A 13,579-nucleotide genomic window follows, 5' to 3' on the forward strand; every position below is an offset into this window, starting at 1 on the left:
ATGGAGATCCCATTCTTAAAAGGTGCACACAGACTTTCGCATGCACTGAGTCCCAGGGCAAAGCAAAGTCTCCAAGAGAATCTGGGTCAAACCTGACTGCAGTTCTTGGAGGACATCCTGGGAAAACAGGGGTGAACGTGGCTTGTTCTGAGGGAAGGACATTGAAAGCAAAGATCTCGGGAATATTCAGCAGCAGTGCCCTTCTCTGGAGGTGGCCATTTTGGGAAAATCTGGCCCCACCCATCAGCCAGCAGCTGAGAAGCCCCAGGGCAAACAACAACCCAAGTGGGATCACAGCCCCACCCCTCAGTAAACAGGCTACCTAAAGACCCCTCAGGCGCACAGCTGCCTCTAATCCCATCCAGAGACTAAGCCCCACCCACCGGAGGGAGTAGAATCAGCTCCTCCTACCAAGGGGCAGGCATCAGCCCCTCTCATCAGGAAACCTACACCAAGCCCCCATACTGACTTCAGCCACAGGGAGGCAGACATCAGAAGTAAGAGAGGCTACAACTCTATTTCCTGTAAAAAGGTCACCACACCAAAAACCTATAAAAAGGAAAAGACAGAGAACTATAACTCAGATGAGGGAGAAAGGAAAAACCCCAGAAAATCAGCTAAGCCATGAGGAGATTCTCAGCCTCCAGGAAAAAGACTTTAGACTGTTGATGCTGAAGATGATGTGAGACATGGGGAATAAACTGGAGGCAAAGGTGGATAACTTACAGGAAACACTGAGCAAAGAGATACAAGATATAAAACTTAAACAAGAAGAGATGCAAAATACAGTAGCTGAAATAAAAATTCACTAGAAGCAGCTAACAGCAGAATACAGGAGGCAGAAGAACGAACAAGCGAGGTGGAGGACAGATTAGTGGAAATTATGGATGCGGAACAGAAAAGAGAAAAAAGATTGAAAACAAATGAAGAGAGTCTCAGAGAACTCTGGGACAATGTGAAACACACCAAAATCCGTATTATAGGGTGCCAGAAGGAGAAGAGAGAGAGAAGGGGACAAAAAAATATTCCAAGAGATAATAGCCAAAAACTTCCCCAACACGGGAAAGGAACCACTCACTCAAATCCAGGAAGCACAACGAGTACCATATAAAATAAACCCAAGGAGGAACACCCCGAGACACATACTAATCAAAATGACCAAAATTAAAGACAAAGAGAAAATCTTGAAAACAGCTAGGGAAAAGAAACAAATCACATACAAGGGAACCCCGATAAGGCTATCGGCAGATTTTTCAACAGAAACTCTGCAGGCCAGAAGGGAGTGGCATGATATACTCAATGTGATGAAAGGAAAAAACCTCCAACCAAGATTACTCTACCCAGCAAGGCTCTCATTCAGATTTGAAGGAGAAAGCAAAACCTTCACAGAGAAGCAAAAGCTGAGAGAATTCAGCAACACTAAACGAGCCTTACAACAAATACTAAAGGAATTTCTCTAGGCAGAAAAGAACAAGAGAAGAAGGAAAGGAAAAAGAGCTGCAAAAACAAATCCAAAGCAATTAATAAAATGGCAATAAGAACATACATATCAATAATTACCTTAAATGTGAATGGACTAAACGCCCCAGCCAAAAGACATAGACTGGCTGAATGGATACAAAAACAAGACCCATATATATGCTGTCTTCAAGAGACCCACTTCACTTCTAGGGACACGTACAAATTGAAAGTGAGAGGATGGAAGAAAATATTTCATGCAAACATGGATCAAAAGAAAGCTGGAGTAGCAATACTCATATCAGACAAAATAGACTTTAAAATGAAGAATATTTTAAGGGACAAAGAAGGACATTACATAATGATCAAAGGATCAATCCAAGAAGATGATATAACAATTTTAAATATCTATGCACCCAACACAGGTTCACCACAATATATTAGGCAACTGCTAACAACCTTAAAAGGAGAAATTGACAATAACACAATCATAGTGGGGGACTTTAACACCCCACTTACAGCAATGGACAGAACAACCAGATAGAAAATCAATAAGGAAACACAGGCCCTGAATGAAGCATTAAACCAGATGGACTTAATAGATATTTATAGGACATTTCATCCAAAAGCAAGAGAATACACATTCTTCTCAAGTGCACATGGAACATTCTCTAAGATTGATCATATCCTGGGCTACAAATCCAACTTCAGTAACTTTAAGAAAATTGAAATCATATCAAGCATCTTTTCCGACCACAATGCTATATGACTGGAAATCAACAACAAGAAAAAAACTGCAAAAAACACAAACACGTGGAGACTCAACAACATACTACTAAACAACCAATGGATCACTGAAGAAATCAAAGAGGAAAATAAAAAATACATAGCAGCAAATGACAATGAAGATATGACACTCCAAAACCTATGGGATGCAGCAAAAGCCATTCTAAGAGGGAAGTTTATAGCAATACAAGCCCATCTCAGGAAACAAGAAAAAGCCCAAATAAACAAGTTAACTTTACATCTAAAGCAGCTCGAGAGAGAACAGACAAGACCTAAAGTTAGTGGAAGGAAAGAAATCATAAAGATCAGAGCAGAAATCAATGAAATAGAAGCAAAGAAAACCATAGAAAAGATCAATGAAACAAAAAGCTGGTTCTTTGAAAAGATGAACAAAATTGATAAACCCCTAGCCAGACTTATCAAGAAAAAAAGAGAGAGGACTCAAATCAATAAAATTAGAAATGAAAAAGAAGTAACAACAGACATCACAGAAATACAAAGGATCATAAGAGACTACTATATGCAACTATATGCCAATAAAATGGAAAACCTAGAAGAAATGGACAAATTCTTAGAAAAGTACAATCTTCCAAGACTAAACCAAGATGAAATAGAAAAGATGAATGGACCCATCACAAGAACTGAAATTGAAACTGTGATTAAAAAACTTCCAACAGGAGTTCCTGTCGTGGAGCAGTGGCTAACAAATCCGACTAGGAACCATGAGGTTGTGGGTTCGATCCCTGCCCTTGCTCAGTGGGTTAAGGATCCGGTGTTACCGTGAGCTGTGGTGTAGGTCACAGACGTGGCTCGGATCCCGCGTTGCTGTGGCTATGGTGTAGGCTGGCAGCTACAGCTCCAATTAGACCCCTAGCCTGGGAACCTCCATATGCCATGGGAGCAGCTCAAGAAAAGACAAAAAAACAAAAAACACCCCAAAACTTCCAACAAACAGAAGTCCAGGATCAGATGGCTTCACAGGTGAATTCTATCAAACATTTAGAGAAGAGCTAACACCTCTCCTTCGGAAACTATTTCAAAAAATTGCAGAGGAAGGGATACTCCCAAACTCATTCTATGAGGCCACCATCACCCTGATACCAAAACCAGACAAAGATTCCACAAAAAAAAAAAAAAAAGACTACAGGCCAATTTCACTGATGAACATTGATGCAAAAATCCTCAACAAAATACTAGCAAACCGCACCCAGCAATACATTAAAAGGATTGTACATCATGATCAAGTAGGATTTATCCCAGGGATGCAAGGTTCTTCAATATCTCCAAATCCATCAGCGTGATACACCACATTAACAAACTGAAGAATAAAAACCATATGATCCTCTCAATAGACGCGGAAAAAGCTTTTGACAAAATCCAACACCCATTTCTGATAAAAACCCTTCAGAAAGTGGGCATAACGGGAACCTACCTCAACATGATAAAGGCCATATACGACAAACCCACAGCAAACATCATTCTCAATGGTGAAAAGCTGAAAGAATTCCCACTGAGATCAGGAACAAGACAAGGATGTCCGCTCTTGCCACTACTCTTCAACATAGTTTTGGAAGTCCTAGCCACAGCAATCAGAGAAGTAAAAGAAATAAAAGGAATCCAAATTGGAAAGGAAGAAGTAAAACTATCGCTATTTGCAGATGACATGATACTATGCCTAGAAAATCCTAAAGACTCTACCAGAAAACTGTTAGAGCTCATCCACGAATTTGGCAAAGTTGCAGGATACAAAATCAATACACAAAAATCGACAGCGTTTCTATATACTAACAATAAAAAAGCAGAAGAGGAAATTAGGGAAGCAATCCCGTTTACCATCACATCCAAAAGAATAAAATACCTAGGAGTAAACCTACCTAAAGAAACAAAAGACCTATACTCTGAAAACAAACCACTGATGAAAGAAATCAAAGATGACACAAATAGATGGGAAGATATACCATGCTCTTGGATTGGAAGAGTTAATATTATCAAAATGACTATACTACCTAAGGCAATCTACAGATTCAATGCAATCCCTATCAAATTACCAAGGACATTTTTCACAGAACTAGAACAAAATATTTTAAAGTTCGTTTGGAAGCACAAAAGACCCAGAATAGCCAAAGACATCCTGAGAAAGAAAAATGGAGCTGCAGGAATCAGGCTCCTGGACTTCAGACTATACTACAAAGCAAATGTCATCAAAACTGCATGGCACTGGCACAAAGACAGAAATATAGATCAGTGGAACAGGATAGAAAGCCCAGAATTAAACCCACGCACCTACAGCTAACTAATCTATGACAAAGGAGAAAGAATATACAATGGAGAAAGGACAGCTTGTTCAATAAGTGATGCTGGGAAAACTGGACAGCCACATGGAAAAGAATGAAATTAGAACACTCCCTAACACCATACACAAAAATAAACTCCCAATGGATTAAAGACCTAGATATAAGACCAGACACTATCAAACTTCTAGAGGAAAACATAGGCCAAACACTCTCTAACATAAACGACAGCAACATCTTCTCAGATCCACCTATCAGAGTATCAACAATAAAAAGAAAAATAAATAAATGGGATCTAATCAAACTTCAAAGTTTCTGCACAGCAAAGGAAACCCTAAACAACACAAAAAGACAACCCACAGGATGGGAGAAAATCTTTGCAAATGAAGCAACTGACAGGGGATTCATCTCCAAAATTTATAAACAGCTTCTGCAGCTCCATACCAAAAAAACAAACAAGCTTATCAAAAAATGGGCAGAAGATCTAGACAGACAATTCTCCAAAGAAGACATACAGATGGCCAAAACACACATAAAAAGATGTTCAACATCACTCATTATTAGAGAGATGCAAATCAAAACAACGATGAGGTACCACCTTACACCAGCCAGAATGGCCATCATCCAAAAGTCTACAAACAATAAGTGCTGGAGAGGGTGTGGAGAAAAAGGAACCCTAGTACACTGTTGGTGGGATTGTAAATTGGTGCAACCACTGTGGAAAGCAGTATGAAGATTCCTCAGAAAACTAAACATAGAACTACCATTTGATCCAGCAATCCCACTCCTGGGCATCTATCCAGAGAACACCACAATTCGCAAAGACACATGTACTCCAATGTCCATTGCAGCACTATTTACAATAGCCAAAACATGGAAACAACGTAAATGTCCATCGACAGAGGAGTGGATCCAGAAGATGTGGTACATATACACAATGGAATATTACTCAGCCATTAAAAAGAATGAAATACCAGCATTTTTAGCAACATGGATGGACCTAGAAACTATCATGCTAAGTGAAGCCAGCCATACAATGAGACACCAACATCAAATGCTTTCACTGACATGTGGAATCTGAAAAAAGGACAGATGGAACTTCTTTGCAGAACAGATGCTGACTCACAGATATTGAAAAACTTATGGTCTCCGGAGGAGACAGTTTGGGAGGTAGGGGGATGTGCCTGGGCTGTGGGATGGAAATCCTGTGAAATTAGATTGTTATGATCATTATACAACTACAGATGTGATAAATTCATTTGAGTAATTTTAAAAAAATGAAAAAATAAAAATAAAAAAAGAATAGCCCGGAAAGGGGGGCTAAAGAGGAAAGGGGGGATATCAGGATATGTGTGATAAAGGTGAGGGGGAGGTGAATGAGGCCATGCACACATTTCACAGATGTGTGCTGCTGGTCTCGTGAAGGTGACAATTACTCACAGACATCAGTCATCATGGAGGATTTTAGTGTTTTTCTAGATATGAGGAGATGCAAGAATTGGGCTCATAAAATCTTCTCCCAAAAATATTTAATTATCTGAGGACCAGTTCCTCCAGTTTTCCCAAGGCACAGAGTGCCTCTCTCCTGCTCTCCACCCTGAACTCCGCTCAGAGGGTGCTGTGGGTTGGCAGCGCAGTGGCTCATGATTTAATCCATGCAGAGGCTGACGGCAAGTGCCAAACTCCAGTTCACAGAACAAAGAAAACCACAGCCCAGCAAGATGAAGCCAGCAGAACTGTCTGCCTAGAACTGTCAGAGAAAATGACTCATGACCCTTAATAAAGGCAAGGGTTATTCAGGACCATTGTGAACAGTGTAGGGACCGCTGGGATGGGGCTTTGCAGTGAGGGAGAGAGATTGGCTCAACTCTAAATACTATACAGACAAGTAGAGATTTGTAGCCAAGGAGCAGGGTCAGTGAGTAGAAAGTTACTAAGAGAAAACTTTGAGGCCAGGGGGTGTAGCTAAAATCCCACCTCTATCCACAGGTACAGAATTGGATCTGGGAGACAGAGTTTTGGGTGAAATAGAAGAGAATTGCTTTATTGCTTTTTCAGGCACAGGGGCCACAGTGGGCTAAGGCCCTCAAAACTGTGTGCCCCCAACCCCTGGGGGTGGGAGTTGTGAGGAGTTTAACAGTCAAAGTCGGGCAGGTTTCTGACAAAGATCAGGGTGCAAGGCCTGCATTCTTTCAATCCAGAGATCATCTTGTGTCAAATGGTTTTATGACAGGCTTCTGTTATTCTTGAGGTTATTGATCTGTGACCATCTCTCTGGAATGAAGAAGGCTTCATCAAGTAGTTAACATCTTCATTTTGGTGGGGGTTTAGTTCTGCAGAAAAGTTCAAAGATATTATTATGTGTGTCCCTTGATGGGGAACCAGGATCCTGCCCCAAGGCTGAACTGTTGTTGCTTGACTGCTCCTCCCTGGTCTCTGCCTCCCCTCCCTTCCCTGATCAGCAACTGTCTGAACCTGCCCCTTGGAGCTCAGGGAAGGTCCTGGAGGCTGAATGAGGCCTGTTTCCTACAGGAAATGGTAGACACAGAAGGGCTTTTGTGCCCAGGAGCCCCACAGGGCCCTGCTTAGTTTCAGGGGCATCTCACTAGATGGACTTGATAGGATTTTTTCTGGAGGCAGGCCAAAGAGAGGGAGGGGCTGAAGAATCTGATCAGATACCCGGGGTGATCAGATACCATGCGGGGTGATCAGATACCATGCGTAGGCTGTGTTAACTAAGGAGGCCAAGGACGGAGAGCAAGGCCAGGAACTAAGGGCACCCTGACTCATCAGGACCCTGTGGCCAGTATTGTTCTCACCACACCCACTTAACCCTTGGCTCTGCTGCAACCGCCAAGAACATTCCATGACTTTCTTTCTAGAGCCCAAGTCCTGGCTGGAAGAGGCCCCAGGCTAACCTAGTCTGGGTCACATATCCTTGCCAGAGTTATTATAACTGAGCAGGGCCCTGTGGGCTCCTGGGCATGCAAGCCTGTGTCCTCCAATTCTTGTTTTTAGGGAATAGGATTCAGCCTCCATGACCTTCCCTGAGTTCCAGAGGGCAGTTTCAAAGAGTTGCTAATCAGGAAGTTCCCACTGTGGCTCAGCGGTAACAAGTCTGACTAGTATCCATGAGGTTGTGGGTTTGATCCCAGGCCTCACTCAGTGGGTTAAGGATCCAGCATTGCCATGAGCTGTGGTGTAGGTCGCAGACAAGGCTTGAGGCTTGGATCCTGTGCTGCTGTGGCTGTGGTGTAAGCCCGCAGCTGCAATTCTGATTCAACCCCTAGCCGGAGACTTACACATACTGAAAGCACAGCCCTAAAAAAGGTCCTCCCCCCGACAAAAAAAGCAAATGTAGCCCTCTTTGTTCTCAGGGCAGAGCCCCCTCACCCGCCTACTTGCATCCCTCACAAGTGTCCTATATTAATAAATCTACTTCTTTTTTTTGTTTTTGGTAGCAGCTTTTTTTTTTTTTTTTTTGTCTTTTTTGCTATTTCTTTTGGGCCTTTCCTGCGGCATATGGAGGTTCCCAGGCTAGGGGTCGAATCAGAGCTGTAGCTGCCGGCCTACGCCAGAGGTGCAGCAACGCGGGATCTGAGCTGCGTCTGCAACCTACACCACAGCTCACGGCAACGCTGGATTGTTAACCCACTGAGCAAGGGCAGGGATCGAACCCGCAACCTCATGGTTCCTAGTCGGATTTGTTAACCACTGAGCCACGACAGGAACTCCTTTGGTAGCAGCTTTAACAAGATTTGACTCACATACATACAATGTAACCATTTACAATACACGTTGATGATTTTAGTATATTCACAAAGCTGTGCAACCACCACCACAATCAAAGAATATTTTTTGTCACCTCAAAAAGAAACCTCATACTCATTAGCTATCACCCTCTGATCCCCCATCCCCGAACACCCACTAATTTACTTTCTATCTCTGTAGATTTGCCCCTTCTGAGCATTTCATATAAACAGACACATATAACATGTGGTCTTTTATCACTTGATTTTTATACTTAGTGTATTGTTTTCAAGGTTCATTCATGTAGCAGCACTTATCAGTTCCATGATTTGGTAAATGTCCCTTCCTGTTTTATTTTCTGGAAGAGTTTGTGAAGAATTAATATTAATTCTTCTTTAAATGTTTAGGGAGTTCCCTGGTGGCCTAGCAGTTAGGGATCTGGCATCGTCACTGCCATGGCTTAGGAATAAATCTACTTCTTACCTATCACTTTGCCTCTTGCAGAGTTCTTTCTGCCCCGAGACATAAAGAACCTGAGCCTCAGCAAGTCCTGACACCAGGTGAGTGATTCTAATTAAAGGATTGTGGGTTCCAGTCCCAATCTGAGTCTGGCTGGCTCAGAGTCCCAATACATGGGTTCCCATCCCAGTCTGGGTCTTGGCTGAGTTTGAGTCCTGGCACATGGGTTCAAGTCCCAATCTGAGGCGTACAGTTTCAAAAGGAAAAACCCCATCTAGTTACACACACAAGCTTGTACTGATGGACCCTTGGCACTCAAGACAATCTAGGCACCGAACCAATTTAGGGGTGTTGAAACTTTGGGACCCAAACTACAGTGGCTGGGTAAGCGCTTCCACAGGACATGGATGAGACCAGCTGCTCTAGAACTTCCTGCTCTGGGAGGCCCTGCTGCCTCCTGGGAGAGAGGAGAAAGGGTGAGTGGAGGAGGAAGTGCATCTGGTGAATTTGGGAGGCAGTGTGCAGGCCAACCTGCCTGGATGGAACCGGGTCTGGTGGCCCTCAATGTAGTGACAGAGAAGGGGGAATGTGAGATGGGGACTTTGAAGGCTGGACTAAGGAATCTAAACACTCTAGGCACCAGCTTCTTCTTTTTTTTAGGGCTGCATTTGTGGCATATGGAGGTTCTCAGGCTAGGGGTAGAATCAGAGCTGCAGCCACAGGCCTATACCACAGCCATAGCAACGCCAGATCCAAGCCATGTCTGCGACCTACATCACAGCTCACGGCAATGCCGGATCCTTAACCCACTGAGCGAGGCCAGGGATCGAACCCACAACCTCATGGTTCCTAGTTGGATTCATTTCATTTCTTCTGCACCACGACAGGAACTCCCCAACTTTGCTATTTTTTTTTTTTGTCTTTGTTGTTGTTGTTGTTGTTGTTGTTGTTGCTATTTCTTGGGCCGCTCCCACGGCATATGGAGGTTCCCAGGCTAGGGGTTGAACCGGAGCTGTAGCCACCGGCCTACGCCAGAGCCACAGCAACACAGGATCTGAGCTGCGTCTGCAACCTACACCACAGCTCACGGCAACGCCGGATCGTTAACCCACTGAGCAAGGGCAGGGACCGAACCCGCAACCTCATGGTTCCTAGTTGGATTCGTTAACCACTGCGCCACGACGGGAACTCCCCAACTTTGCTATTTTTTATGTACATGCATGATAGTGCATTAGAGTCCATGCTCGAACGATAACAATATAGTATACATGTATGCTAATTCTGTTCACGCCTCATCTCCCCCTTCAACTAAAGTTCCAGAAAGGAAAACACTATCTGTTCATTTTTGTATCTCCAAAGCACCCTGCACTGTGCTTAGTGTGGGTGACAGAAGACACCCAGTCAATTTCTGCAGAATGGATGAGTTAAAGGTTTCCAAGCAGGCGACTGATGTGCTGAATGGAACTTTGGAGGGTTCGCCTACTGGACAGATTGAAGGAGGAGAGGCTGGAAACAGACGCCATGGATTTTCATCTGTGCCCACAGCCAGGACAGTGATCCGCTCAGAGAACCTTGGCCATATGGGGATGGACTGTGCTGCAGGTTGCACCTCAGGCTCGTTGTCCTAGTGTTTTCTGTCTTTTCCTGTCCCCCAGCTCTGCACAACCAAATCTGCTGCCTGAAAGTGGCCCTTCATGAAATTCATGACAGGGCTGGAGACACTCAGTTTGCTGTGGACTGTGAGGCTGAGGTGAAATTTCTGTTCTGAATCTCAAGATTTTGTTCATGGGCAGCAGACATTAAGAACACCTCTTGGAGCTCCCGTGTTGGCTTGGCAGAAACAAACCTGACTATATCCATGAGAATGAGGGTTCGATCCCTGGTCTTACTCACTGGGTTAAGAATCCAGTGTTGCCATGAGATATGGTGTAGGTCACAGAAATGGCTCAGATCCCGAGTTGCTGTGGCTGTGGCTGTTAGCTGCAGCTCTGATTCGACCCCTAACCTGGGAACTTCCCTAAGCCTCAGGTGTGGTCCTAAAAAAAAAGAAAGAAAGAAAGAAAGGGATAAAAAAAAACACATGTACAACTGAATCATGTAGCTGTACAGCAGAAATCGACACATTGTAAATCAACTGCACTTCATTAAAACACAAAAACCACTGAGGTGTTAGGCCCAGCATGAGATGTGGCTCATCCACAACCGCAGGGCCTCTAAGTGGCTCCTTACTCAGGTGCCCCCAGGACAGAGTGAGTCAAGTGAATAGGGTGGCTGGCCGCCTGAAAGACGTGTCCCTGCTGTCTGACACCCAGGCCTGGTCCACAAGAAGCCATGCAAGCCACAGATGCTGTTACACACACACTGCACTGGGGTCCCCAGGGCTGGGCTCCTGGAAGTGGGTTCACATGAGGATCCAATGCTGGGCAGCAGCTGAGGATGTCTGCGCCTCATTCCCCTCCACACTGTGAGGCTCTCTGGACACAAATGACACGGTCTGGGTCCCACCTCTCCTGCCCACAGGGATCTGGCTCTGGGGAGGCTCCTCCCAAACCCCCAGGCTCCACAGGCACACAGAGGAGAGGGGGAGTCCTGTCTGAACCAAAAGAGACTTTGCCTTTGGGACCTGGAGCCCCTGGAAACGGGTCCTCACAGGATCAGCGCCCAGAGAACCAGGCCTCCAGCTGTCCCACCTCCAATACTCTAGCACCTCCAAGCCCAGCCCTCACTGGGCAGATGACCCCAGTGCCAGACCAAGGCCAGCAACCAAGAAGAATTCAGTCTTCTGCTTGAGGCCCCGGAAGAGTGATGGGTGGCCCTGGAGGGACCACAGTGCCTTGGCAGAGGCAGGGGACTGAGGTCACCGGCAGAGGCAGGGACACTCCAGTGGATTGAACTGTGCTCCCCAGAAATGCACATGTTCAAGTCCAGACTCTAAGTACCTAGGAAGGTGATGGTCTATGGAAATGGGGACTTTGCAGAGGATCAACACAGATGGAAGAATTCAGGTTGGCCCTAACTCACCAGGATTGTGCTGATATTCAAAGACAGAATCTGGCCCCCCCCCACACACACACACACAAACTTGGGAGGAATGGGCCATGCTGTCCCAAGCCAAGAACCAGCAGGGCTGGACTGAGCCTGAAGGCCTTGGCAACACCTGAGGCCAGATGTACAGCATCCAGACCAGGAGGCAAATTTCTGTGGTTCTCAGTCATCTAGTTGGTGGCACTTTGTTATAGCAGCCCTAAGACATGGACACAGGTACCCTCTGCTCTGTCCTCCTCTCTCCAGACCACGGAAGGTGGGGGGAGGCAGGGTCCTTCACAGACCATGGCCAGTGCCGGGGGCACTTCTGGCCCTGACGCTGGGGGCTCTGGCCAAGTTCTCAGCCTCCTGGGGCCCAGGGAGGATGAGGATCAGGAGAGGGGGGCTCCCTGGACCTGGTCACGGAACCCCCCTTGCTGTTCCTGGAGCCCAGAGCCCAGGAAGAGCCAGACCCCTTGCCCCATCACAGTCCTCTGGGCCCCTCCCCCAGCCATCAGGAGTTGGGGACAATGGCCGAGGCTGGCCCTTGAAGAAGGGGAGAGCAGAAGAGACTGGAGCCAACACCCTCTTGTCAGAAGGGCCTGGAGTCAAGCCAGGAAGCAGTGAGAGAAGCGGTGGGTAGGGGCCTGTTGGGCAGGATGCTAAGGGCAGGCCCCTGCCCCTGGGGCTGAGTGGGATTAGGGGAGAAGCCTCCTGTCCCAGTCCATAGGTGTGACTGGGCAAGGTCGCTCTCCACAGGAGATCCAATCTGTCAAGAGTCAGCTCCAGAAACTCCAGGCCATTTTCCCCAAAGCAGACCTGATGCAGGCAGCCAAGTAGGGTGCTTGCACTTTCACAGATGGAGCCCAGTGTCTGCCAAGAACAGGTTGCAGGCAAGCGCCCTGGAGGTGCTCACAGGACCCCTTCACCAGGGCCTTGCCTGACTATGCCCAGCCCCCACACAGGAGCCTGCTGGCTAGGCTCCAGGCTCTGCTGGCTGCAGGAAAGCCCACAGACAGACATGATGACAGGCCCAGAGCTCTGCTTTGTGTGTTTGCTGGGAAGACTGGGGGGCTCCACATCCCGTAGCAGCCCAGGGCGTTATACTCCCAACCCCCAGGCCCAGAGCATGTTCATTAATTGGGCTGATGTTCTGGGCAGAATTTGGATGAATGGGGGTGATTGACCTCGAAGAGTGTGCTGCCTTGTGGTGTCAGGCTGTGGGGATGAGGCAGAATCATAATTTAGATAGTTAGTGTAGGTACATGGGCTTCGATATAGTCTTTGATAGGGTCATGGATTAATGTCTGTGACTTAAGGTTTCCAGGGAGTGACATCCCGACCAGCCTTGTTTACTGCAGGAAGTATATTTGTTTTCCACCCAGGTGGACGTTCATCTCTAACCCACTCCTCAACTGATAGAAAAGGACTAAGAGGAATGGTGACTCCCAATCTGGGGACGAGATGAGCAAAGGGACCATAAAACTTTCGGGGCATTTCCACCTCTAAGACCCCTCCTGGACAAGGACCGACACAGGCAAACTGGGCAAGGCCAAGGGGAAAAAGAATCACTACCTGGACCCCACGTTGGTCCTCCTATCTGTAAGAGATAAAACCGCTGTAGGACAATAGACTGGGGGACCCTTCCTCCCGCTCCCAGCGTCTGTGCGGGGAGCTATCTGCTTTCCCTTAACAAGACGTTGCTTGCTGGCTGCCTGTGTGTTTTTGAAGCCCATTCTTCAGTTCCATGAACAAGAACCCAGATCCCGGGAACATCTTTCCAGTAACATGGATGAGGGCGGGTAAAGTGA

Source organism: Sus scrofa, chromosome 14, assembly GCF_000003025.6.
Source record: "Sus scrofa isolate TJ Tabasco breed Duroc chromosome 14, Sscrofa11.1, whole genome shotgun sequence".
Classification (NCBI taxonomy): domain Eukaryota; kingdom Metazoa; phylum Chordata; class Mammalia; order Artiodactyla; family Suidae; genus Sus; species Sus scrofa.